Source organism: Lagopus leucura, unplaced genomic scaffold, assembly GCF_019238085.1.
Source record: "Lagopus leucura isolate 7727_CA_CO unplaced genomic scaffold, USGS_WTPT01 Super-Scaffold_1, whole genome shotgun sequence".
NCBI classification, from domain to species: Eukaryota; Metazoa; Chordata; class Aves; order Galliformes; family Phasianidae; genus Lagopus; species Lagopus leucura.
The window spans coordinates 20,587,677-20,614,367 of record NW_024962250.1 but is presented as its reverse complement, the minus strand read 5'-3'; the positions used below and the strand labels follow the sequence as shown (position 1 = coordinate 20,614,367).

The window sequence follows — 26,691 nt, the reverse complement described above, 5'->3', positions numbered from 1 at the left end:
ACTTTTTTTTTTTTTTTTTTTTTTTTTTTTTTTTCAGTTCCAGTACTTTCTTTTGTTATGGAATATATTTTTATTCTTAGTCTCTCTTCTTTTAGAGTTAACTCTCAGCATCTCTAAGATAATGTTACTATTAAATATGCATTTACAAAGCAGAAAAGATAATCATAGTTCTCATAGTGATTTGGGATCAGTCACTTGAAACACTTCTCTGTGCCTGTGTATTTGTTTACCACTTTGTGACTTCATTTAAGAGCAATGAAATCCAGGAAGCACTAATTCCACACACGTCTGTTTTGCAATTTTGAGCTGGAAAATGGAATCTGTTCATTTCACTTGCATAACCATACAAAGTGTAAATGGTTTATTTATAGTTTAATAATCTTCAGGGCAGTTACAGATTTTATATTCTGTCAGAATGGAAGATGATTGCACTTGAAATGAAAAGTGGTATCAGTATTTTTGGGAGCAGAAAATAGTGAGGGAGAAGTGGAAACAGTGGAAATAATCTTCTTGTGCAGGTAAAACTTCAAATACCTTTTGAGGTAGCTCATACAAGAAGAGGGGAACAAATTGAAGCAGAGAATGAAGGAAGTCTCATGTTAGTTATTCATGTTTTGATACTAAATTAGCTGTATTTTAACATTTCCAATTTTTTTTTTTTTTTACCATAAGCTTCCTGAGACTGACTTTCAGGAAACTACCTTGAGTCAGTATGGCATGTTCACATCTTATTGGTTAAGGGGGAGGAAGGGATGTGCTTGGTCTTAAAAATAGATAAAAAATCCTCCTTCCTTCAGAATTTTTTCTAGCATATTGGAGAGAATAGCACATCTCCTCCCTACTCCACAGAGGCTAATATGGGACTTGATAGCAGAGAGTAGATAGAATCTCTGTGGGTGAGTGACTTCTCTCTAATAGACAGATGAGAGCTAATTAGATGGCATACAGAAAGACAGTGGGGGAGTGGTCCTTAAGCATTTGAGAGATGCAGAAGAAGATGTAGTAAGAAACATTAAGGAAATTAGTGAATAAAAGTGGATTGTGATATGCTTAATAAGCCATCTGTCCTATCTTTGACACAGATGATGTTGGGATGGAAAAGCAATTAGAAAATATTATGAGGCTTACTTGTCAAATGGGGCTGTTTTCTGTATACTGGCTAGCAGGTTCTTAATAATCTAATTGCTGGCTTAATACATCCCCCTACAGCAGAAAAAATCATTTGATAGATCAACTTAAGCCAACTGTTCAAGTGTGTGCTGAGTTTCTTGGCTTTATAGTTACATGATTTTCTTACATGCTTTACGTATTATTGATTATCATTATAGTTTTTTCTATATCACCACCTGAATTTGTGACTTCTCATCTAAATGTAAAATGAGAATGTTTCTCTGTACTTAAGATTTTAGCTTAGATTTTTAAGAAGAACTACACAGCTTAGCCTGGGAGCTGTTTTTTACCTCCGTATGTTTTTTGTCAGTGCCTTGTAGTCTTTTGGAATAGTAAGCTTTGTGCTTCATCATCTGTGCCAAGACGCTTTCTTGGAGAAGACTGCCTGTTTGAAAGACTTGACAAATAATGACTGAAAACACGAAACTCCTGAACAACACTTGCTTTTGATGTTATAGGCCACATCTTTTGAGTTGTCTCCCATTCACTCTAATGGTCTCTTCATCAGATGTGCCTGTCTTTGAGATCTTCTGGAGTCCAGCTGCTGAGCAAAGCAGGGAAATTGAAGTTCACTCATCCAAACTGCTCTGACTACAGCAATTGTGGCACAGCAATTTATGGGAAGACAAGAGTTGAAAGAAAGGCTAAACACATTTAATTCCTCAGGGCTGCACAGGCCTGTGGAAAATCTCAGCCTTGGGACTGAGAAAAGAGAACAAACCTGAACTCTTCCCCATCACCAGCAGAAAAAGAACTTTGTAATTCAAAGACTTTGCTGTTTTGTTGTCAACAGATTAGAAAGGCAGAGAGATATTCCCACTTGTGTCAGGTTGGATTGCAATTTAACATTAAAATAGGATTGTCTGTCTGTAAATCTATTTGTGGCTATTTCTGAACTTTTCTTGACAAAAGCAAGGAAAAGTGATCTATAAATCATCATGTTACAGATGTCTTACGTTATCCCGGTTGGTTTTAGGAACAGAAAAGGTATATTTGTTTCTTCATTTCCCCACACTTATCCTTAAAATGCAGCTTTGGTTTTATCTTCGTTAAACAGAAATGACCTTTCTGTCAGTAGCTTGGCTGATAATGTTGTGCAAGCCTTTGGCAATGACAGTGTGCAGTGGGGATTTTGTTGGATATATGCAGATCCATTCTTTCAAAACAAGAATAGAAACATGATTGCACATTTTTGTAGCACCATGTAAAACTGAATAAGTGAGCTTACCTTTTCCTGCACTGTCTGTTGCAGCACTGATTGATAGCTGCTGTAGGGAGCTCAGGGCTGCGGTTTTGGGGGGAGTGAGGCAAGACTGGTGTTTGTGTCCCTTTCCAGCTGTTCTCCCCCACTTCCAGTGAAATGGGTTGTACCATGTTTTCCGTGCATCCTTGTTTTTCTCTCCCTTTGTAACTTTTTCCTGCTTTTTACAGTGATCTTTGAAAACAATCTGTATTATTGTGGCATAGTTTTCTAAAACTGCTTACTTAAGAAGCTGTGTATTTGACAGAACCTAAGGAAACAAAGACTGAGTGTAGCTGTGAAAAAGAAAAACAATATTCATTTGTTTACATTTACTGAATACACCAGTAAGGCAACACTGATGATTTCAGTTAGATTTGTTTGGAGAGAGCTCAGCATCTTCTACCATGGCTATCAGAGAGCTGTCTGAAGCCAGGAACCCTTACATTATAGTTGGAGCTAGATGTTTACATTATAGTTGGAGCTAGGTGGAGGAAAATTGCACAAAAACATCTTTTAATCCAACACCAATGAGGTTTTCAGATTAAAAAGAAGAAAAAAAGTTCTCCAAAAGCTTTTGCTTTTAATTTCAAGCTTTATTTATGTTTTGGAAGATAGATACCAGGTTTTCTATTGTATTAATATTTCTTTTCCTTTTTTCTTTTTTCTTCAGAAATTTTTCAGGTATTGACGGAAGAAAGAAATCATTTCCATCTAAAATTCCTATTAAAAGCAAAAGGCACCTAAATTCTGCACATACTTTTCATGCAAGTATATTAATGTGTTTTCTGGCCAGTGGCAGTTCTTAGTCTCAGTAGAAGCTCGTAATTGGAGTTTGCTAAGCTTTTTCTTGGGTGCAATGTATTTTTTTTGTTTTGGCAATGTTATTTCCTCTTTTGCAAGTGGTGATTCCATTTTCTCACAGTGCTATGCAGGATTATGTGTAATGAAATGGTGCCCTAAGGCTTCTAGTATATTAATTCATTCTGAGTTATGTGTGGTTTTAGGAGTGCTTCAATGGCCCAAAATCAAAACCATGCAGAAAAAGACAAAATAACACACTCTTATTTCTCTAAGGGATAAATCGTTGATCTGATGACAATAGTAAATGCAATTGCACTGATCAGTGCAAATCTGCAGCAGTTCACGTGAGGCCTGACAAAGGCATTCATGACTAGGCTCAGCAGAAAGAAATGAGTGACTGTGTAATGTGCTGTCTTTGCCCTCCTTCCCTTACACTGAGATTGCTGATGAACAGTGATGAAATAAGGGCAGCACTTCTGAAAGAGGGGCAAATGTAATTGGCTTGGGTTATGTCATAGTTACCATAAATCTGCAATCTCCATTCAGGATATTGGTGGCACTGAAGCACTGGACGTGCTGAGTTTAAAATTTCTGAAGTAACCTCTGTCTCTAGCATGAAAAACTGTACCTTGGCACAAGATCATGTAGGTGTACTTTAGGGTGCAGTGGTGGCTGGGATAACCTTTATGGTCTGGAGGAAACCAAAGACAGTGTAGCCTGATCACATTGACATCTGGAGAGGCATCTCAGCATGGACATGCCAACTTGGAACGATGCTTGTGTGATAGGCTGGGGAACAGCCAGAACTGTGACTGGGTAGTAGCAAGGCACAAAGAGCAAGCTGTAGTCCTGTGGAAGAGCTGGTCCTATGGCCTGATCTTCTACAGAACTCAATTACTCTGCTGCTCAGATGCACAGAACAATGTGTGAGATCATGCCATCAGAAATTGTCCACTACTCCTGAGGCTTTTATCCTTTCTATGAAGTATCAAGTAGCTTGCTACAGTGCACAAAGACAGGCTGCATGTTTGTTGAAACATAACCCTGTGTTGAATAACAGTCTTTAACCGGTGTTTTGGCAAGTGCTGCTTCTATATTTTTCTGTATAGAAATAAACACTTGGCATTCCTAGAAGGGAATTAGTACGGTATCAATAAAAACATAGTGTCAGGGGCGGAAAAAATTGCTTTGTCAGTGGGAAGGTCATCTCATATGTGTGATTTGCTTTTTGCTCAGTAGAAATCAGGTTAGGGATACGACAAGATATATAGCACAGTCTATACCGAAATAGGTTGTCTTGAATGTTGTTGCCTTGAAGTTTTTAGACTTCTGTGAAATTGCAGTGTTTCCTCTAAATCTGTTCAGTGAGAAATCTCGTATTTTTTAATCAGTGTTTCATGTTGCTTAATTTGCTATTAGTTCAAATATACAATTTCTAGACAAAGCTGCATCTTGGTTTTATAGTACAACCTTGTACTATGAACAGAAGCGTAGTGAAGTGGAAACAATTCAGAAGTACTGTGAAGGTTTCAGCTTACAACAGATGTTAAAAGGACTTACTGGTGCAAGAAGAATGTTTTAATAAGCTAGTAAGTTCCTAGGAGATCTCATGTCCTTCTTGGGAGTGAGGGAGGTTGGATTTCAATAATTTCCGCAAAAACTGCAATTCTGCAGAAGCTTCCTAGGTGGAAATTCAAATAGATAATAAACATCTGTTACTGAGACAGAATCTGAGTAGAGGTGTTCTAAAGTATGGCATGGAGATGTCTGTTCTCTATCCTGACTCTCAAAATCTGCCTTTTTTTTTTTTTTTTCTTATTTAACCAGTCACCATCCCACTTGGATTTCCTATCTTTTTCTACGAGTTAGTACTGTTAGCTGTGTGCGTGTGTATTGGTGCTGTAAAATATACTGTAGCTATGTGCAGCCAGACTTTTTCCCCCAATATGATGAATAGAGGAGAGTAAATAGCCCATGAGATCAAGCCTTAAATTCATAGCATAAGCTTCTGTTGCCCAGAGGCCTGTGAAAAACATTAAAAATCATGCTGAATGCATCACAAACTGAGGAACTGGGGGCTTATTATTTCTGTAGTCTAAATTCCCTGCGATTTTCTTGCATCCAGTTTTCTCTCTCTAGGTTCTGAATGCCTGTATCTTCAATTAAATTTAATTCACCTGGAGAAGTAATTTTTTAAGGAAAAACCCCATATAAATATGAAAGGAGGAAAAAAAAAAAACCTTCATGACCTCTAACTATGAGATTGCATATTTCCACACTGCACGGTGTGGCCCAGGATGAAAATATCTGCTAGGCCAGATATGTTTACAATAAATGAAATTGCGTAAAATTGCAGTGAGAACAGAAAGCAACAGAACTGCTGAAATTGGATCTTGTCTGCGATACTTGGTATTCTTGGAGAGTTTTGATTTATTACATTGCCTCTGGATTTTTCTTTTACAGTCTTGTTTCTTCTCTAACTCTGAAAAGATTGGTGAACTCATGACTCTATTCTTATGGCATGATGATTAAACTGTAAAATAGCTGGCACTATGCCATTCTATTCTGATATGCTTTTAGGGTTTGCAAGATTGAACAATTGTAGAATGCACTAATTAGTAAAATTCTCAGATCTCTTTGAAATCTGGTAAGATTGTCTTAAAAAACAAACAAAACCACACCAACTTGATAGCTGAGAGCTTGGGAGAACTGGGTTTAACATTTTATCATTGAAACAGGATATTTTGAGTACTCTACCAATCTGATGCTTCTTCAGTTTTGCTTCAGCTTCACTTGTTCAGATTGCACATGTGCTATTTTTTTTTTTTTTTCTTAACTGCAGTGTTGCAAAGACAAAACTTAAATCTGCTTTTCTGGTGAAAAGAATGCTTGCCATCTTCTGGAATAGCTTAAGGGCTAGTCTGATGTCATGTTTTTTTCTCTTAGCTTAAGGCCAGATAACTGAAAACACTTAATCGTGTGTTTTCAGGACTTGGTGTTTAGATGGAGGGAGACTGGGGTGTCCAGGTTGGCAGTGGCATCAATAAAGAACTGTAATTTAAAAATAGCAAATTCTGGCCCACATTTCAATGTGTAACACATCCATTACTGCTCTTGAGCTGATAAATGGAAATTTATATCTGTATTATTACAATCATTAGCAAAACAGGAAACCATAAGTATTTGTTAAGCTATTTTGCTGAATGAATCTTTAAATGCCTTGAAAATAGTAGCTGCACTTAATCGCAGATTTGCAGTTAAGTAAAAATGAAACCCAGGCCAGGATCAGAAAGCCACCAGCAGATGGGAAGACAGGACCTGGGAGTGGACTGCAGAGCTGTGGCTGTGAGCAGTTCATTCTGTGACTCCTCTGGCACTTTAACTGTGTCAAAACATGTGAGCCTACCGAGTCTCTTAGTGAAGGTCTGCAGTCCCAAATCAAATTGCTAAGAAATAAATGTGGCTAACTCAGTTTGAGCAGACAATTCTAAGGCAGTGTCACATGGCATGTTCTGGAAAAAGGTGAACTTGCTCTGTCTGCCCTTCAAAGTTTCAAAAAGTTGCAGGACTGCATTACAAGAGACTTGAGGTTTAGCTAATAAACCCTGGTGGGAATGCATTAAGTGAAAGGGCAAAGATAATGTGCTGATCTGGTGTGTAACTGAAGTTCTACATCTTGAATATTATTTCCAAAACAAAGAGCTATGTTTATATAATCTGCCTTTCCTTTTGCTTTTCATTGGCATAATTAGGCTTGTAAGAAGTTGAGGGTTTTTATCACCTCATTTATACTTCAGTGTTCTTGAAGTGTTACGAAGAGTAGTTGTAGGCCCAAGCTCTGCTTTTCGTTCTGGACAGCTATGAATTCACTGAATTGGTTTTGTGGGTCTGTTTTCAGAAAAAGTTGCTTGCATTCTTTCATGTCACGTATGAAGAGCTTTGATGGAAATCAAACATAGGAGTTACAATTTCTTGCCTTGCATTGTTCTGGGCAAAAGTGTTAAAGTCAGCATAGGAAAATGCTGGTTTTTTTGCCTACTTGAATTATGTGCCTTGCTCCCTGATGATGGTATAGTCAGGCCTTTCAGAAAGAGGGACTGCAGGAGGTACCATGCTCTAGAGGTGTATGAATGTGTGGTTAACTGAATCAGGTGGAATAATACAGGAAAGGAGAACATTTAATATCTAACTGCAGAATTCAGAAACTTTGAGTGAAATTTTCAGGTTAAATGTTGAAGATGTGAGGAATGATATTTTGCTTCTTTCTGATCTGTACTGTAGGTAAAAAATTGTATGTTCCTTGTAAATAGTGATCTTAGACTCCATTATGAATACCTTGTGAAATCAAGACCTGCATCTGTTTCTTTGGCCAGCCACTCAGATCAGATGGGTTATGATAATTGTGGCTATTTGCTTAGAAAACTTGCTTCCTTACAGCTGTGCTACTTCAGTGTCTCTCCATATCGTTTTGGAAGGCACAAACAGTAAATGTAACTGACTTCTAGCAGATCTGTCACTTTGTTCTCTAAATATGAAATGAGCAGTGGTATTCACTGAGGCAAATCTAAACAAATCTTCCACCAAATTAAGCCAACTGCATTGCGAAATATTGAGTTAAATGCATTATCTCAGTAAAAAATATGAATGTTTCTGATTTGCAGCTATGTTAAAAACAAAAATGGATTAGGACAAAGGAGGAGCTACTACTGTCACCAGAAAATATTACCAGGAATCTGTTTTGTGATGAGCTGCTTATATAAAATAGGAATATGTAGTTGCTACCTGGAAAAAGTTAAGATCGATGAATTGCAGAATTTTTTTTTTATGGCACAGTAGAAGAGATGGCTATGGGAAGGAGGCTGTAGGATGACAGAGTATATAAAGACAGGCGAGAAGCAAATATCACAGAACAAGAAACTCCACGCTCACGAATTACACTACAAAAACAGATTGAATGAATGGGTGTTTGAGTGTATGTGCTGAGAGAAAAAAGCCATTAAAAGCAGCTGGAAAGATAGCTGCCAGTACAGCTACCAAGTTTGTCCTTAGGTATCCATTGCCTCAGGCAGGTAGAAGACTTTGCTAAGGATTGCAAAACTGGGGAATTATATGGGTGTTTTTCAAGGGTTGTTAAAAGATACTCTTATTTCAACTTATTTTTCTTCAAAAATAGTCTTCCTTTGTCACTACTTCTACTGTGAGGGAGGTTTCCTTTTTTGAAGAATGGCTTCAGTTAGAAGTGCTTAGAAAGTTTAAAAAAAAGAAGTTACAGCTGTACAATAGAACCTCATAAATAAACTTGTCTTTATGTTCATGCTAGATCATAAATGTGCTGCTTGGTAGTGAGCTTTTAAAAAAGAAACTGTAAACTTCTGTATACGAAAAGTTGGAGCTGAAAACTCAGGTTTTTAGAAAATGTGTTTTTGTCTCCACGTCATCGGATAATTAACACATTTGCTCAGTGCTTTATATATAATGCATTTGATTTTCTTACTTGCACTTTATTAAATTACAGTTAGTGGCTGTGTCACATTACCATTCTCCCTTCGGATCTGAAAATCTTTGGCTGAGAAAGCAAGTGCTGCTCTGTAAATCTGCAGATGTCCAATGTGCTGACTTGAGTTGGTGCTCATGATTGCCAGCTCTGTCCCAGCACATTGTGTCATTATGCCAGGGTAAGCACAAGGCTCAGGGTGGAAGACCTGGCTTCTGCTTTGAACCTTGCAAACACCGGTGACACTGGGACCCAGTGACTCAGAACATGCAGCTGTGATACTCAATACAGACTCTGACCAACTTCAGAGTTTGAGCATGAGAAACTGCTGTCCCTGCTGCAGCCTGTATTACTTGTTGAAATATGTGAGAGGAAGTGATCTGTTCAGCTAACAGAAGAAACAAGCTTAAATTGCCATGTTGATTCTTTCCTAGGGTGGTAGAATGGTAGTGTTTTGACACTGCAGTATTTTTGCATCACAGGAATCACAAAGGTAAGGACTTTGTCTCCTGTCTTTACCATGTGCTTTCATGCACCATTCTTGGAGATGCTGGCCCATGAATCATTTTAGTCTTCTGGAATACTTCTGTAACATTATACCTTTGCAAAATGTTTACCTATGTGGTCTGCATAATGGACGCTGTCCTCCTGATGCCCATAGAACTCTGAGTAGGGTTCATCCTGAGTGTGTGCCTTAGATTAGCTGTTACGAAGAAATTTTTTACTCAGAGGGTAGTGAAGTGCTGGCACAGCTGCCCAGAGAAGCTATGGATGCCCCCTCCCTGGAGGCACTCAAAGCCAAGCTGGCTGGGTCTCTGGGCAGTCTGATCTAGTTTTATGTAGGGTGGGCTTTAAGGTTCCTTCCAACTGTTCTATGGATTTTGAGGAAGCCCTAGGGCAGGGACATACAGTATAAGCCTGTGGGCAAAGGCTTTCTGGACAGGTAACAGGAAGTGAAATCAGAGGCATTCATAAGATGTACAGTGAAGCTCTCTTCTGTCCAATGAGTTACTGAAAGAAGCCCCAAGTGCAGCCTGAAATGCCTCATTTTCTTCTAACACTTCATTTCTCGCTGTGCCTTGGTTGGTAGTTTTGGTCTGAAAATTATTTATTGCCTGCTATATTCTACTTCTCTGCAAAATTCAAAAGCCTCAGTGTACCTCTTTAATCAGTACAACTGACTGATTGCATCAACTGAACTGTACAAGTTTCATAAGGACAGTGCCTTTTTGAAAGTGAGTTTTTTTGTCTTTTCAGTTTATGAAATGAACTGGAGTAGCAGGTATTCTTAGATCAGTCAGCAAGTAAAATTGAACTTCTGAGTAACCCTTTCGTATAACGTAAGAAAAGTAATTGGATTGAATAAATCAACCTGCAGCAAACAGCTTCACCAATCTGTCATTTGTATATACTTTTTGAAGCTTAAACCAAAAAAGTTAATCTGGTTTATATAAAACAAAGTAACACCTACATAAATCCCAGTGGGAGACCACGGCTTGCAATCTTTGGGCTTCACAAGCTTGCTTAACATTGTTGATATGTTGGGGTATAGGAAGTGTGGCTTGGTGGTTTTTATTTTCCAGGACATTTGTATTTAGACAAATTTGTATTATTATTATATTTATATAATATTATTATATATATATAATATATAAACTGTATTGTTATTATTATTTAGACAATTATATTATGCTTAAAGGTAAAAGCTAATATACAACATTATTCAATTCTGTGATAAGACCAGTTTAACTACATCTTGGGCTGTGCAGTAACTAATTACCATCAGAGTTGTATTTTAATACCATAGCATCTACAGAATCTTAGGTTCTCCTATAATATGCAAAACACATGTTTTAAATGCTGTTTCATGCCTTTTGCCCTTGCAGATGCTGGGGGTAGAGCAGACTGCTCTCCAAAATACAGCACATGGGATCTTGACATCAAAGCTATGTGGGAGAAAATATCATTTCCTATCTAGCCTTTTAAAGATGCGGTTTGCTGCCATTATGCTGCTAGCTGCTCTGTAGTTGCATTTTTGTATGGTCTTTCTCATATACATCCATTGTGCTCTCTGTCTGCTGGAGGGAATGATGATTATACTTCCCATTCTGAATGTAATCACTCATCTACCACCAATCTCGTTTAGGCCATTCACATTATGGCACGTAAGCTTGGTAACTGGAGGCAGTGAAAGGCTTGATCTTAGTGAGTTACATTTACAGTTCTCTGAAGGTTCTTGCAACTGAGATGGGCAAGATAGGAAAAGGATGGATGGTTTTTGGGGAAGAGGCAGCCTCATACTGCAAGGGATATAACTGCAACCTACTCTGGATCCTGTCTAACCCTACAATTCTGTGATTGTGTTTTTTCACTTCTGGCACCTAAGACAGTCAGTGCAGAGCAAGCTCATGTCTGTCAATGCCTGCCTGATCTGGACATGCCTGAGCTCTCTATGCAGTCTCTGCAAAACCTCATGTAAAAGACACTATGAATTTATTGTTTCTTAACAAATCATATTTCATATATGATTTGAAATAATGTATTTCAAATTATTTGAAGTCACTGTAAATGTTATAAACGGGTACTGATAAGAAACTTCATCCTGACCTTTATCTGCTACAAAACCTGATTTAGCTGAATGCGGTGGTAATATTTGCATCTAAAAATTACTCTTCTGTGTATTAAGGCCAACTGTGAAATTGCTGCCTAAATTCTTCTCAAAGTCTTTGTAACGCCTCTAGAAAGTAAAGAGCAGTTGAGCAAAACCAGAAGCCGTTTTTGCTCTGTGCTCATGTAAATTTTTTATTGAAGTAAATGGTTTATTTATAATCATTATTCACTTTGCATTCAATTTCACCTATTGTAATGGGCTTCTCTTTTAACTTGCATGCTCTGATTTCTTTTGTGGATATCAAACAAAGAAACTGTCCTTTATCTTTTCTGTAGTGGATAGCTGAAATGCCTTTCAACAGCCTTTTAATGATAACAAAAAAACACAAAACATTTCAGCAATTTCTGTTAAAAAAAAAAACAAACAACAAAACAACAACAACAACAACAAAAAAAAAACAACTAAAAATTCAGTCACTGCATGTCTACATCCTTTTGAGATCAATGCCTTCTCAGTGCTTTTTCCCCTCATATGGCTCACTGTGATTGCTTTTCAGATAACCAAAGCATACCTTCTGTAAGTGAAAGCAAATATTAACACTAGGGTGGTAGTTTTCTTTAAAAATAGCAAACAGACACTTGAGCACTCTTTTGTCAGTGACCTTTTCCATAGCCTTCAATAGAATCCAACACTTCCACTGTGTAATCAGGATGAAGAAATAATGAGGTATACATGAAAAAGTTAATGTGATAAGGAAAAAGCCTTTTTATCACAGTAGCTGACAGTGATAACATGAGAAGCAGAAATCTCTTGGAAGTAGGTTTGTTTAAATGAACTTATTGCTGTGTGCTTACACAGTATAGTTACTGCCTGTCAGATTAAGTAAGGATGGTAATGTATGACCTGAGGAACTTAGCATTAATGAAGACTTCATTGCATATCATTAGCTATTTTTCGGCACATTTTGCTTTTAAAATCCTAAATCCAACACGATTTCCTTTAACAACTGTTGGACTGAGCCCCTGCCTTATTGACCTTCCCCCAGCCCTGGTCTGAGATGCATTATTGTGATTCTTTCATGATTTTAGTCCACTCTTTGGATAATGTTTTTTCCTGGAAAGAACCAATGTAAACCCTTCAAAGGAAGAAGCGAGAGTGAGAAGGGCACTTAATTCTCTGTAATTTCTCCACTAGTTCCAATTAACATATACAAAATATCCTCTTTCCTGCATATAGGGAAATACATTCCTCTCCACGTACAAGGATCTATGCTTGCTGGGACTGTCTGCTGTCCTTGGAGAGAGAGCTTTCTCAGAGCACAAACCAGTCTTCGTTCCTTGTGCCTTGTTTTCCTATTTTTAGAGTCTTAGGCTGGCTGTGATGTTTCTTACATTCTTGAACAGAAAGGACCAATTTTGTTGATCTATCTGTTTGATTGTATCTGCTTACATAAGGCTTCCTGCTGATAAGCAGAGGAATGCAATGTATGAAACTGGGCACTGAGAGTGAGACTGAAATTAAGGGTGATGCATTGTGATCAAGGCTTGAATCTAAGCATAGTAACTACTATATTCCTATTGCTGTCTTTAGCATGCATTGTCCTTTTGTAAGAGTTCTTTCAAAAGTCAGCAAAGCAAGCATTATTCCAGATTTGTTTTGATGTTTTCATGTAGTTAGCTCCTGTAGAACTTATTTTGTTTCTCCCTCTCTTTTTCTTGCAAAGATTTTAATGTAATGGTTGATTTAATAGTCTTCTCTTGCATTTTTAACTAGGCTGAATAGTGTTAAGCCCAGTAAAGATTTTAAAGATAGAACTCTTAGTATATAAAGAGGTCTGTTTAATTTTTAAGACTGAGAACATCTGCTCATTACAGTAAATGGAGTTACGAATTTATCATTAAATTCTTAATCTTCTATTTAGAGGATATCCTGGGGGGAAAAACACAATAAACCACCCAAGCAAGATAGTTCATTGTATCCTTAGTGTGCTCACTACATCCGATCATTCTAGACATGCTTGCTCTGGCTATCACAAGTCTATGGTGTTCTTGGACTGGTAATAAATGTCCTGCAGTGTGTGTTGAGTGAGACTGCACTGGGGCAGCAACTGTTTGCCAGAGCTTCCTCAGAAGGATTGTGAAAACACCAAAGATTGTCAGCTGCCATAGAATTTCAATGATGAACAACTAACCAGAAATTAAATGAAATATTTACATAAAACTGAAGCAAGATTTTTTTCTTTTTCATTTCCATTGGTAACTGTTACTTCAGGAAAATCTTGAGTATTGGAGTTACTGTGGAACTTTTATTTAAAGAAATTACAGGAAATTTTGTTCAAAATCTCCGATCAGTTAATAGAGATACCCAGTGGGAGATGAGCAGAACTCTAACAGGAATATTCTAAGTAAAATCTGGCTATTCTATTTCAAAATCTGATTACTAATGGCATTAATTATGTACTCAAGACTTTCTGACATTCTTATGACTGTTTTGATAAGTTCTGGTTGGATATTCTTGACTGCTATGAATTATCCTTTTTTCTATATTCCACTTTGCTATGAGGAAGAAATACAACGTTAGTGTGCCACAGAAGACAACTTTCTTTTGATGCATGTTTTAGGGTTTTCAACTGTGAGTGGAACATGCACTCCAAATTACTTATACTCCAGTGATTCTTACAAAGATGAATGACTGAGCAAAATGTAATAGGTTAGTTGGGGATAAGCAAATATTTATTTTAATGCAAAAATAAAAGGAAATAATACTCCTATTAATGTTGTTGCTATGAAAATGCTGTACTGACTAACAGCGGCTCAAGCTTGTACTTGTCAAGAAGGGTGATAGGGATCATTTAGTTTTTATTCTTCCACAGTAGCTGATAATGGAAATAAAAGCAATGGCTGATGTGAGTTTCAGGAGAGGAGGAAAGGGGAAAGAGCAGAAAATCATCAGCAAACTGGGGAAATTAACACTTAAAGGGATCAAAGAGTGAAAAGAAGCATAGCTAAGTTTTGGTGAGGTACAGCATGTGGGAGTGCTTTTGAGGAAGGTCTTCCAACAAGAAACCCAGCATTTGAAAGCCCAACTTGCATGCATCCAGATAGTTGCAGCAGTAGCTCCAGCCTTATATTCCAGTATTGCTTTTCCTGTCTCTTATCCAGCTCTTGGTCTGTGAGAAGACTTTGCCTCTTGTTCTATGCTATCTACAATTCTTTCTTTATAAAAGGAAATTTAACAATGAGGAATGAAAAGGGAGAAGTATGAGATTTTTTTTTTTTTTTTTGTAGTAATGTAGGGGAGAATAGTAGAAGTGCCATGGACACAATTTCTTCATTGTGCTCATATATAAGCCTGGGAGCTGAGAAGGGATATAGCAAAATTTACCAATAACATGAAATTTTTAAAGCGGTCAGATGAAATGTAACAAAAGTCTCAGAATCAAAAGTTTTGGAAGTGTTGTGTGTTACCATCACTCTGTATGCATGGGTGAGGAACTTTCAGCTACGTTTTACTACTCAGAAAAGATCTTGGTTCAATATTATTTGCTTTATTAAGAGTCACTTCAAGGCTTCTTGGTAACAAAATAGTTACTACACAATAGTAAGGAAGAACAAAACAGAAGATCATATGTTGTTACACCATTTTCATGGAGTAGATTTCATCCAGTTTGAGTCCCCTTTTCTTGTGATAAATTTTTTTTAAATAATGTGGAGGTCTCATTGCTGAAGAGAAGGTAAATGCCAGAAAAAAAGATTAAAAAAAATTATATGCCATGAAGTTATTTAAGTGATAATTTATCCACTGCTTGTCAAAGTACAAGAACTATCCCACAGCCCGTTTACATTAATGTGCAAAGTGGAATTTTTGCATACACTGTCTCAGCAAGATAGTCTACAGGACACCAGATATGAAGAGTGTGATTGTGCAAATTAACAGTAGAAGGACTTCCCAGATACTATTAAATGCAGTACTGCTATCTCTGACTCAGGAACAGAAAACATATCACTCATTTTGCTCTCTTCATATAGAGTCCGTCCTGAGAAATAAAGGACAGAAGCATCTCTCTGGGCAATTATGTTTATCTCCATTTAATTAATTGATGTGAAAGAAAATGAAGAAATATCAAATAACTGTCCTGGTTGATAGATCTAATGATAGTTCTATCTTTCTAAATACTGCTGTCAGGTGCTGTTGCATGTCTGAGGTGAAGTTGAACAGAATAGGGTATTATCTCTAGGCAGTTTTTTTTTCTAGAGACCTGTATTTTTATGTGCTTTGTTCTGTATGGAAACAGCTCAAGTACCTTTAGGAAAACATACAAAGCCTATCTGCATGTACATTTCTGGGTGCGTCAGTCAAATGCTTCCTGGAACTTAAGCATATATTAAGTGTGTACATCAGTGGAAGCCAGATAGCCTGTACTTCATGTATGCTACCTTTTGTTCATACAAACTTCAAATATGCCTGGTGTCCCTGATGTTTGAGCCCAAATCCATGGGGAATCTTGCACTTCAGGAAAGCATGAGGCTGGGCGAGAAGAAACTTGAGCCTCCTTCAGTTTGTGTAGTTAACAAAATACGCAAGTTAGAGATGTAGTCAACGAAATACGTAAAGCGGGGGCTGTCAAGGTCACCAGGCGTAATCAGGCGTAATCTGTGTGGGCCCCTTGTGTGGTTAGCGAATACTGAAAGGGGGCTGTAACAGTCATCAGGCTCTGCGGGGGCTCCTTGACTCATAAGAAAACCATGATGAGACATGGCAAGACAAGACATGCCACATGTCTATTGGACACAGATAACCGTAGCAAGGGTGATTGGTAGCACTGTGATATAAGGGACAACTATAAGAAGAGTGTGTTGCTTGCAATAAGTGCCATTTGCCGCTCACCACATTGGTGTCATAAAAGCGTGTGATTTGGCCGTGGCTGTCTGAGCACTTCACGATGGGACATTAATCAGAGGTTGCCGAAGCAAAGGCAACAAGTTTGAAACTGCTATGGCCACTACCTGCATTGCAGACTGGCTGGACAGGACACATCCATCTGGTCTCCCTCCTTTCTTTGCAGAACAGACAGGGAAATACTCCTTGAATGCAAATGACTAAACGGGGGTAAGAGGGCAAGCTGCAGAAAGGGAAGTGAGAGGGAAGGTCTGAAGTAAACAAATACACATCACAATGCAGAAGTAGTATGGCTGGGTTTCAAGAGCATTGTTTGGCTGTTTCTGTACCAGGATATTTCTGCCCGTGCTTCCTAAAGATGAAGAACAACAGCTTCATGCCCTAGGCGATGTATCTGCTAAGTGATTATGAATGCTGATGGTGAGCAAAGCCTTTGTTCATCTCTATAGCAAGAACTCCTTCTTGACCTTTTCTTTGTAATGCATGGCTTTCTGCACAGTCACCAAGGATTTTTTTTTAATGGAGGGAGGGGTTTGATGCTTGCAGCAATAATCACAATATATTTCTGTGTTTTTATGAAAAAGAGTAGCTTTGGAGGTAATAAAATTCTCTAACATTCACGGAAGAGGAAAGGAGATGGAAAAATAATCATAACCATGTAACACTTGTAATGTTTTGTTTTTGGCAAAATCTAAATTGAGACTCCTGTGTGAATATGCTCAGTTTCTCACTGGCTTGGTTGTTTGCTCTGTATGCTGTCTGATGCATCAAAGAGAAACAAGCTGATGGTGCATTAGGTAACGTGGAGAAGTTTCTCTTGGGTGAAGACCTAAAATGCTCCATCCTGGTTGTTCACGTGTTTTTCTCTAGTCTGTTTCTGCTTTCTCACTTGTGGTTAACTGGAGGAACTTGAATTAAATCCCTGGATTCAGGAATTGCTGAAGGAGGACAGCAGCTGTACTGTTCAAGTCCTCTGCGTAGTCATAGGGAGGTTTGTTTTTTTTTTCTATTTCCTTTTTCAGACTGCTGAGGTGTGCAGAAACCCATCTGCTCCCTTGGCTGTGGTCAGATCCGTGTTTCTGAGCTGCCAGTTACCTTTGCTCCATGCTGGCCAGTGGCCTTCCTCTGCTTGCCAGAGCATTCTGGCAGCCAGCCAGGTTCTGCTGCAACCCTTTCAGCAGTGTTTTCATTCGTCTTACCTATGGGCATTTCAGACAGGTTCAAGGGAAAAATGCGAATAGAGAAAAGAATACTGAGCTGATAATGGAGAGTTTATGTCAACGTGGAGCTGCCTTGGAGCAGAAAATTTTCTCTGGCTGCATTTTGTTAGTGTATGGACGCTATAGGAAGCTGATATTGATGGTCTGTGTCAAAAAACAGCTTGGATTTTGTTCAGAGCATATGTGGATATATCACTTCTCAGTAATTAATGTTTATGTGCTATTTATTATGATAAGTAAATTTATAAATATTAGTTGTCTGTTTTGAAACAGTTTCAAGGAAGAAATGCTGAATGTAGAGTTTCTTACAGTTTCTATGGCAGAAATAATTAAACATTAAATTATTCATAGTTACAGTTTCTAGAAAATTTGGACATTATTTAACCTTTAAAAGTGTGTAATGTTTTCTGTTTTATTTAGTGTGAGAGTAAAGTATTGCTATAAAACAATGAATAACTAGTTTTCCTTACATGATTTCCTTTAAAATTAGTTAATCAAAACTAATTTTGCTTAGTGTTACAGCAATTAATGCTTATAGTATTACGTGGAAATTGCACAGCACTCTAGCTAAACATTAAAAACATCAGATATATAGATCTATAAATTTCAATGACGTTTAAAAGCTAACATAGATATAAGAAACTTATTTTGTATATCTGGCATCAACATCAAATTCAGTAAGATCTCAACAATGTTTTTTGTTGGTTTTTTTTTTTTTTTTAAACCTCAGGCATGGTTACTTAGCCATGCAGAGCTGGTATCAGAAACCTGGAACAGTGAAGATGCGCAGTCATTCTGATCCAGGTTAATGTATTTGTCTGCTGCATTGCAGCAGAATGATTCAGTGGCTAGATTGCTGCTGGGCATGGATCTCCAGTATCCTCTTCACGTGTGCAGTTTCTGCTTAGGAATGAATCCTTGCTCACTTAATTCTCTTCTATGATATTCTGAAGCTTATGCTCCAGACACCAGTTGTGTGTATTCCAGCAGTAGAATTTTCTACTCTTATTCTTGAGTTGACAGGAGCTATTTAAGTCTGCCACAAGTTTAAGGCATTGACTAAACTTTTGAAAGTAGAGCTTATGAATATTTCAAAACTTCCTGAACTTTCAGAATTGTTATTAGTATCTCAAGACATCCTTGGAGATTAGCACAGAGGAGTATATTTCTAACAATTTGACTGCAGACCCTTCCCTATCCTCCCCCTTCAAACCAACAAAACATCTTCTAAAAATCAAGTGCTTCATTAATCATTTTTGCTATTGAGTCATACCATAGAACTGGTAGCAGTAATTTTTAAGCTAACATATCAGGCTGTACATCTATGATACTTTCCTGCCCTTGGTTTACCGAGGAATTGGTATCATTTGTGTTCAAATGAGTGTCCTTCAGTAATAAAGTTTCTGGTGTTCTTAGAGACAGTGAATCATAGGGGTCAAACTAAGAGTGTTAAAGAGGCTACCAGATACAAAGAGAAATGGAGCTATCTATTCTATGAATAGATTTTAATGGAAGGAAAATCAATATCTTCTTCATCCATAAGTTTTGAAGGTGCAGTTAAAGATAATAAAATATTTAAGAACATAGCATATATTCCAGTCTTAAAGTATTTTAATTTCTTGTCCTATCTCACTCTATTTTTAGACTTTCTGTGATTTAATTGACAATTGGCCCATTATCAGACTTTTGTATTTTATACTATATTGTCAATTTGAAGTCTAGTACTTAAGAACTATATTTTTATTGCTATTTTCACTTACAAGCCCTCTTCCCATTTTTCTTAAGGACTGGTAAAGGAATAGGGTCGATGAGCAAAATTAGATACAAATTTTGCATTGTTTCTTTGGACGTGGATTCCTAAAGGTGGTAAAATGCATTTAAATATAATATTGAATGGGATAATAAATAGGTAACACATCAAACATTAATACCTTAAAAACAAAACAAAACAAAAAAACACAAAACAAACCAAAACAAAAAAACCCACAACAAACAACAAAACAGTGATGACTCTGTCTTTCAAAGAGAACTTCCTTGACTGCTTCAGATACTCTTCTTCCACTGCTCACTTTTTCCTGGTCTTGCAAAAGTTCAGAATATAATTAGGCTTGTATACATAAACAGCTTTAGTTGGTATCCTTAGCTATATACTCTCTGTATGCATTTTCCTCTTAAACATCTCATTTGAAAGAATTCCTTAATCAAACATAGTGTTATGATACTCTAAGTTAATAAGTCTTGGGTATATTTGTTGTTGTTCATATTGTGGGATCAAATAATTTATTCTCTTTTTCACTCTTAAGTATTGATTTGGGGGACTCGCTCTACTTCTTGAGTTAATAGTTCTTCAGAACTGTGTATCTTTACTTTCTGGAGTATATTGGGATGAATAAGTAGAGCCTTAAAATAGAGTTGGGCAGTGGGGATAACAGGATCAATGGAATACTTTCCAGCATTAAAAAATAAAGAACCCTAACTCTTGATCTTCACTCTTTGTGGGAAGAGGAGCTAGACTGTATGCCAGGCAATACTCCTTTTGTTTGTACTGCTGGTAGTGAGAGGGGGAGAGAAGATTTCGATTATCTTTCCTAGGAGCAGCTAGTTTTATTTGTGCAATGTCTGTTGTGTGCTCTCTCTCACACACACACAACTCAAAAATGAATGCTTGCAGGCAGATGCCTGACTTGCTAAGTGCAGTGTGCTTATAGCGTACTTAGCGAGCTCCTCTGGAGATAGGGGCAGGTAGACTACTCTTTAAGGTAGTTCTGTAGCATGCTATGTGATCATGCTTATTCAAATTTAGTTTCAAATCCTTTTCTACTGTGTTCTTGCTACTGTTCAGATAAGAAAGATGGTAATTTATATATGATCTTTTAAATGTAGACTAGTTCGGTAATGTCAAATTATTATGCTAAATTTAAATGCATAGTTAAAGCTTTTAATGTTGTCATTCTGACTGCTCAGTGTCATAAACATGACCTATCTGTTCCTGTCAGAGGAAGAAAAAGTGCTAATATCTAAGCTAGTGAAAAATGCAAAGTAATTTATAGAAATGCATCTTGCTTCAAAGAGATCACTTTTAAAAGGTACTGGTTAAATGGAAGCTGATTTCATTTAAATGATTTCCTGAGCTGAGAAGAGTAGAAACACTTCTATTTTCAAATTAATTTGAAATATTTGGAAAAACAACATCAATACTACTTTAAACCTTTTCACTGGACTCACATTAAAATTAACTTTCTACACTGTCTCTGTATTCAAATTCTCAAAGCTAGTTTGTTGTGAAGCTTAAAAGTGTTAAAAAGACAGCAGGACAGACATACATTGAGAAGCTCGTCTGCCTGAGTGGGTAGGCCTATACTGAAAAAAAGAAATTGAGCCCTCTCTCATCTTGATAATGATGTGTTGTTGTCCTTTAGCTCTCAAGTATTTCCTTGGGGGCTCTTGTTCTGAGCGCGTGACTATGGGAAAAAAAGGAAAGAAATCTCTTAGAAAATGTAGTCTGAGTGTCTGGAAAAGTTGAGTCATGGCTAATGAATAGCAACATTGCAGCTGGTGCAGGCTTTAAGATTTCTTCATCTCAGCTTCCTTCTTCGTAAGCACAAGCAGGTTCACATCAAGAAGGGTCTTTACTGAGAGAAGATCAGTAGATACCTGCCTTTGGCCGCTGTGCTCTTTCCTATGCTTTTGCCATGGATGAGTAAAATGAGTTGTTTGGTAATACTGCCTTTGACCAGGTCATATTCTGTGAGTCTGCTTGTTGCCTGTTCTTTGCATGAAAGAATTCACTTCTCAGATCCTCACCCAGTCCTTTCCTTCCTGTTTGAGAAGTGTGAGCTTATAGTGAGACTACTCAAAGCAAACTAGATCTTCTGTGGACAAACTATGATATGAGGTGAAATTAGTAGTTATTTTCTAGTTATTTTAACATGCACTTATGCAGGAAGTGTGTCTCAAAGTGTAACACCAGTTAATATTGTGGTATGTGGAATAGACTTAATATTTTGATCCTTATCACCATTCATTATTTCATATTTCTTGTGTTAGATTCCTTAACCTGTGAATACTTACTTTCCCCACCCAACTTCAATATTTTTCTTATTTACATGAGTGAATTAGTGGTATTTTCACTGGGACACTATACACATGAAATCTTATTTAAGGTAACGCTAAGTTGTTGTTTTTAAAAATACTTATTTCCTTTTGTTTGATCTGCTCGAGAGCTGCAGATCTATGATTAAGTGTTATATCCGTGTTAGTTCTCAAATGACACAGTCACATGGGGTGCAAATCTCTCTTCTGTAAAATGCCTTCTAACTGTAATGAATACTGAGAATGTGCAGAGCAGCATAATCAGACAGCAGATACTTACATCAGGTAAGAAAATGCTGATTTGCCAGTTTTGCAATGATACACTCAGATATCTTGCTACAAATAAAAGCTCCTTAATTAAGTGTATTTAGCAAACGGAACCCTGTAAATCGAGTAATCTAATACAGTTAAGTGTCTTAAGAAACGATCAACTCCATACTTTCAAATAACACGGTATTTTTACCACTAGAGGGCGCTATTTTTCTAGGTTAAGACTAAACCGGTATTTTGCATCTTGGGAGCTTCAGTAATTTTAGTAATTTAAGGAAAAGGATTTCAGGTAGTGGTCTTTCTTTCTTTCTTTCTTTCCTTTTTTTAAAGTTTCCTAGTTGGATATCTATTTCACTATGTTCTGGCCAGCTACTCCCTTCCTTTACATTTTTCATGTTTATATAGGTAGAGAGTCTAGCTTGATGTCTGGCTGATTTTTGAAATTCAAAAGATTTGTGGAAAATATAAATAGTAAATACTGTTGTATTTTGTCAGATACTTCCTTCCTGCAGTTCAATTATAGGAAAATACCTGATTTTGGAAAACTGCATAGTATTCCTTCCTGTATTCTGTTTCTTTACAGAGGCATGTTTAGGGTTAATCGAGATTATTTTTTTTACTCCCACCAACCGTTTCTTCAGTAGCTGGTAGCTTGGTAGTGTGAAGACCCTGCTGAAAAGCAAGAAGCATTCCTCTGTGCTGGTGCCTCCTCCTAGGGTTAATCCCTTGCTACTTTGTTCCAGTGACCAGTTTGGCCTTGCAAGGACTCCAGCTGCTGTTTGTTTTCTGCAATGGAATAAGGGTGTAAATATCATGCTTGATACACTGGCCACCCAAGAGCATAAATCCAAGCTGTCATTTCCTCGTGAAGTATAAGGATATGTTAGCCTTTTATAAATGATATTCTGTGATAGAAGTGGTCTTTGTTCATGCTACGTATAGGTTATGCTTATTTAAATGCTGCATTGTGCATTATTCTGTTTTCACGTAATTCTCTTAATAATAGAAAAGATCTTGATCCTTTGGACTCTAGAAGTAGTCTCTATTCATGTCCCTGTTGTACGTGTCAGTTGTTTTTAAATTCTGCTAAGTTGTATGGTAATGAGACATCACACAGAATCACAGGATCATTTGAGTTGGAAAGGATCTTTGGTTTTCTGCCTTGCGTTAGATATATTACACACTGCACTGCATTCTTTTCTGAAGTATTGTGAAGATATTTTTCAACAAAAGACATTGAAATTTGCCTTGTTCCCTAGTGATGATGAATACCCTGATTGCAGCTGTCAAGTCATTTTTTCCAAAGTTGTGATTGTTAGCAAGAGATGTGGAGTGCATATGCACCAATGTTATTTGCTGCTTTCCCTTCGCTACTTTGAGATATTCCAGGTAGTGACAACAAACACTGCAAACTAAGACAGCTCAACTGTTTTTGTTCAAGCTCAGTCTGTGGACTGTATGTTTGGAAGGAGTTCTTGGCATAGAGAGAACTCACACCAGGGAGGTACCACTTGTGGGTTCATCACCTTGGTGTCCAGTCCTGCTAGGTTTATTCTTAAACTGGATATTGATGGCTTAAAAAAAAAAGATTTTAGAGGAAAGCTTGTTAGAGCTTATTATTGCTTGGGTGAAAAACAGTAAGAAAACTTTATCATGGTTGACTAGAAATCTAGTCCTTCATTAAAGGGCAAAAGAATTGCATGTGGTATGGAAGGGAACTCTCTTAAGAAATCATCTGAAAGGCAAAATCCTGCATCAAAGGAAAAGATTAGAAAAAATGAAATGCAATTAACCTCTGCTGCCCCACAAAGGTCCCCATGGTGTTCATGGGTATGCCTTTCAGTAAAGTAGTGATGCATCTAATACTTGCCCACTGTATTGTTACCCTTTTCCATAGGAGTGAAACCTCTGAAGTCTGGTTTTAGTAGGGTAATTGTTTTTTTTTTTTTTTTTTTTTTTTTAAACAAATAAAAATGAAAGAAACAAAAAGAGAAAAAAGTAATGTTTCTTTAGTAAAAGCAAATACATCAATTGCATTTGAGGTTAAAGATAAAGTGGAACTACCTTTGATCTCTTCCCTGAATATTTCCTGTCTGTATTAGTCCTTCTTTTTCCCCATGGTTTTCAGTGACCATTCCTTTCTTTCTTGGTCCACTTGATCTCTTTCTGGCTGTTAAAACAATCTTGCTTTTATGGCAAGAGCTGCTATAAGTGGTCTCAAACAGTCTCAGGGAACTTTTAGCACTGAGCAATACATGATTTGTTTTTCCATAGAAGTTTTGCAAGAAAAAAGGACTAAATAACAAATCATTAGATGCACAGTCTTATCTACATTTGGTTATTTTTTGCAAGCTTAGGTAGGTTATTGCTGCCCAGTTACAATCTGCTTCTCTGCAGTCTCTTTTTTCCATGTTTTGGCTTTTCAACTGTTTCCAAGTTCCATTTGAGAGTTTCTGCTTAAGAGTCCCTGTTGAGGAGCTTTTCCTCCAAATCTTTAATCTCCTTGAAGGAAAAGCTGAAGGAAAGCTTCAAAGAACACATATCCTCAATTTGCTGCATGATGACAGCCCCTCTTCATCCAGTGGCTTTTTTCTCCTGCTCTCCAAACGTAACTGAATCTGATGCAATATTTGATTATTGCAGTCACCAAACCAGCAAAGATACAGTGGGGAAAAAAATAATCTACTTCTGTCTTACCCTGTTGAACAGCAAAAGCAAGAGGTTGTTTTTCCTAGTCTTTCAAGGTACAGTGTAATGGAGTGACAACATAAATGGTCAGCACCAAGCATTGAAATTGTGGTAAATTTTTAGTTGAATCAAAGCTCCAAAGGCTCTCCAGTGACTCAATATCCACTTTGAATAAAGTCAGTGTTATAATTTGTCCTTTGGAGAGAGCAAATTTGAGCAAATCTTTTCAAAATTCCATGAGTTTCTGAAGACTTTTTTCAATAACAGATGCAAACATTACTGTAACTTGTGTAGTAACCTTACATTATTAATGTCTACAAAACTTAGCAGTGACTGTGTTTTCCTTCCGTGAAGATGATTCTGTCTTCTGAAAAAGATCTTCTAGTTGCCAATGTTCACTGTTAGAGAACATGTCCTTGCTAATATATAGGAGAATTTGCAAGACCTTGGAAACCTGAGGAAAAACACCATCTTATTAAAAAACAAAACAAACAAACAAAAAAAAAACTCAAACCAACCAGACAACAACAACAAAAAAAACAAAAACAACCAAAATGAAACAGACAAAAATCCCAGTTTCCAATTGCAGTATGGTAGGGTTTTCATGATTGAAAAAGATATTTCATGATTGTCCTTTTATTGTTTTGAAGAAACATTGAATTGGGTAGACTTCAGAAATGCTGTTAAATTTTCAAAGACAAGGTAAATTCATTAAGTAGAATCATTATTTGTATTTCCCAAGATGACAGAAGTGTTGAAGTTTGCTTGCAGTTTTGATGCTAAGCAACTGCTTCATGTTTAACAGCTTAAAAAAAACCCTCAATTCACAGAATGTCAGTTCTTGGAATGACCTGGCTTGAGTATGCCACAGAACTGCTAACCATTTGAATATTTAAATGATGGAAGCTCTCTTCTTGTCTTCTCACTCTAGCTTTAAATGAGGTAACATGGGTATTTGTAGAGATCTTACTGCAGCAGCACAAAGCCTTACCATAACTAATTTACTCTGCTGAACAAGGCCACAGCTAGACAGACGCTGACACTCAGGCTTTCTCAGTTCAAGCTTGCTCACATCCCTCCATCATACTGTAATCTGTAGCACAGCTACAGTCCTTTGATCTGCATTTTTACTGGAACCAGAACTGAGTACTTAAACACAGTCTTGAGTGACGATAAAAAAAAGCCAGTAGTAGAACAGGGTTTTTGGGAATGGTTAGATGGTGGGGGAAGCTTCTTTGGTTTTACAGAGAACAGCTGTTCTCTTTCTGATGGACTTCTACTTGGAACAGTTACTCTGTGTGCAAAAGGCAAAGAAAAATGTAAAGCAAAGCTCTGGCTAATCTTGCTCCATTAGACAAATATCTGGCTAAAATCTGTCTGTCTTTTTTTTTGTGTCTACCTGACAGTTCACCTTATACAACTTTAGGGGAGATGGTTTGGGTCAGAACTGTATCTTGTAGTGAAGAGCTGATATGAAAGCTGAAGAAGAAGAGACAAAACTGAAATATTGCATGCTGCTGTTACTGTGGAATTCTAATGTGGAATGCTACATAAGAAACAGCTGAATTGTATTTGTTCCACTACTTAAGAAGAGGTTCCTGTGCAAATGCACGTGCTGTTCCTGTGTCTGATCCAGTGGTCTAAGCTGTTACTGTGTGGTGCTCTTGTGTTTTGGGCAGCCTCTGTTTAAAAGATAAATAATGCAAGGGATTATGTGAGATCTCAAGTAAAAGTTCTGGTGTTCTTGACAGAACATTCTTTTGTGATTTATGTGGTCCAACGCGGTGTTATTCACTGCTTCCCTAGCAGCCTACATAAGTGGAAAAACTGATGCCAACTTTTTTTTTTTAGGACATGATGGTTCTTAAATTTTGAAATGTCTGCATGACATGAATAATTACATGATTTTCAACTCTCATGGAATGTATCTTGAAATAAAATCTTGAAAGGGGTCTAGAAAGCACAAGCAGTTCTGGATGTGTTCTCTGACAGAGGCATTCACGTGCCTCCTGTTCACTCTGTTCACACCTGTATGTGAGGAGAATATCTAGTAGAATTGCAGTATTGGGTGGACTTAGCTGAACACCAATGCAAATGATTAGTGTTACTGTAGAGATTCAAGCTTTGTGTTACTTAAATGAAAACTATGACTCATCTTTTTACCTGCACAGTTGTCAGAGTGCAACATACAGGAGGCATTTCT

At 37.3% G+C, this 26,691-nt stretch overlaps 1 long non-coding RNA gene across 1 annotated transcript in view; it reads left to right on the top strand.

Annotated features, from left to right (window-relative positions):
* LOC122179647 overlaps positions 1-11,520 on the top strand; it is a 27,821-nt gene extending 16,301 nt beyond the window's left edge. The window contains exons 3-4 of the long non-coding RNA XR_006178785.1: positions 9,143-9,201; positions 10,595-11,520. This is a non-coding gene — a long non-coding RNA (uncharacterized LOC122179647). The remainder of the gene's footprint in view (positions 1-9,142; positions 9,202-10,594) is intronic.
* The last annotated feature ends 15,171 nt before the right edge of the window (positions 11,521-26,691 follow it).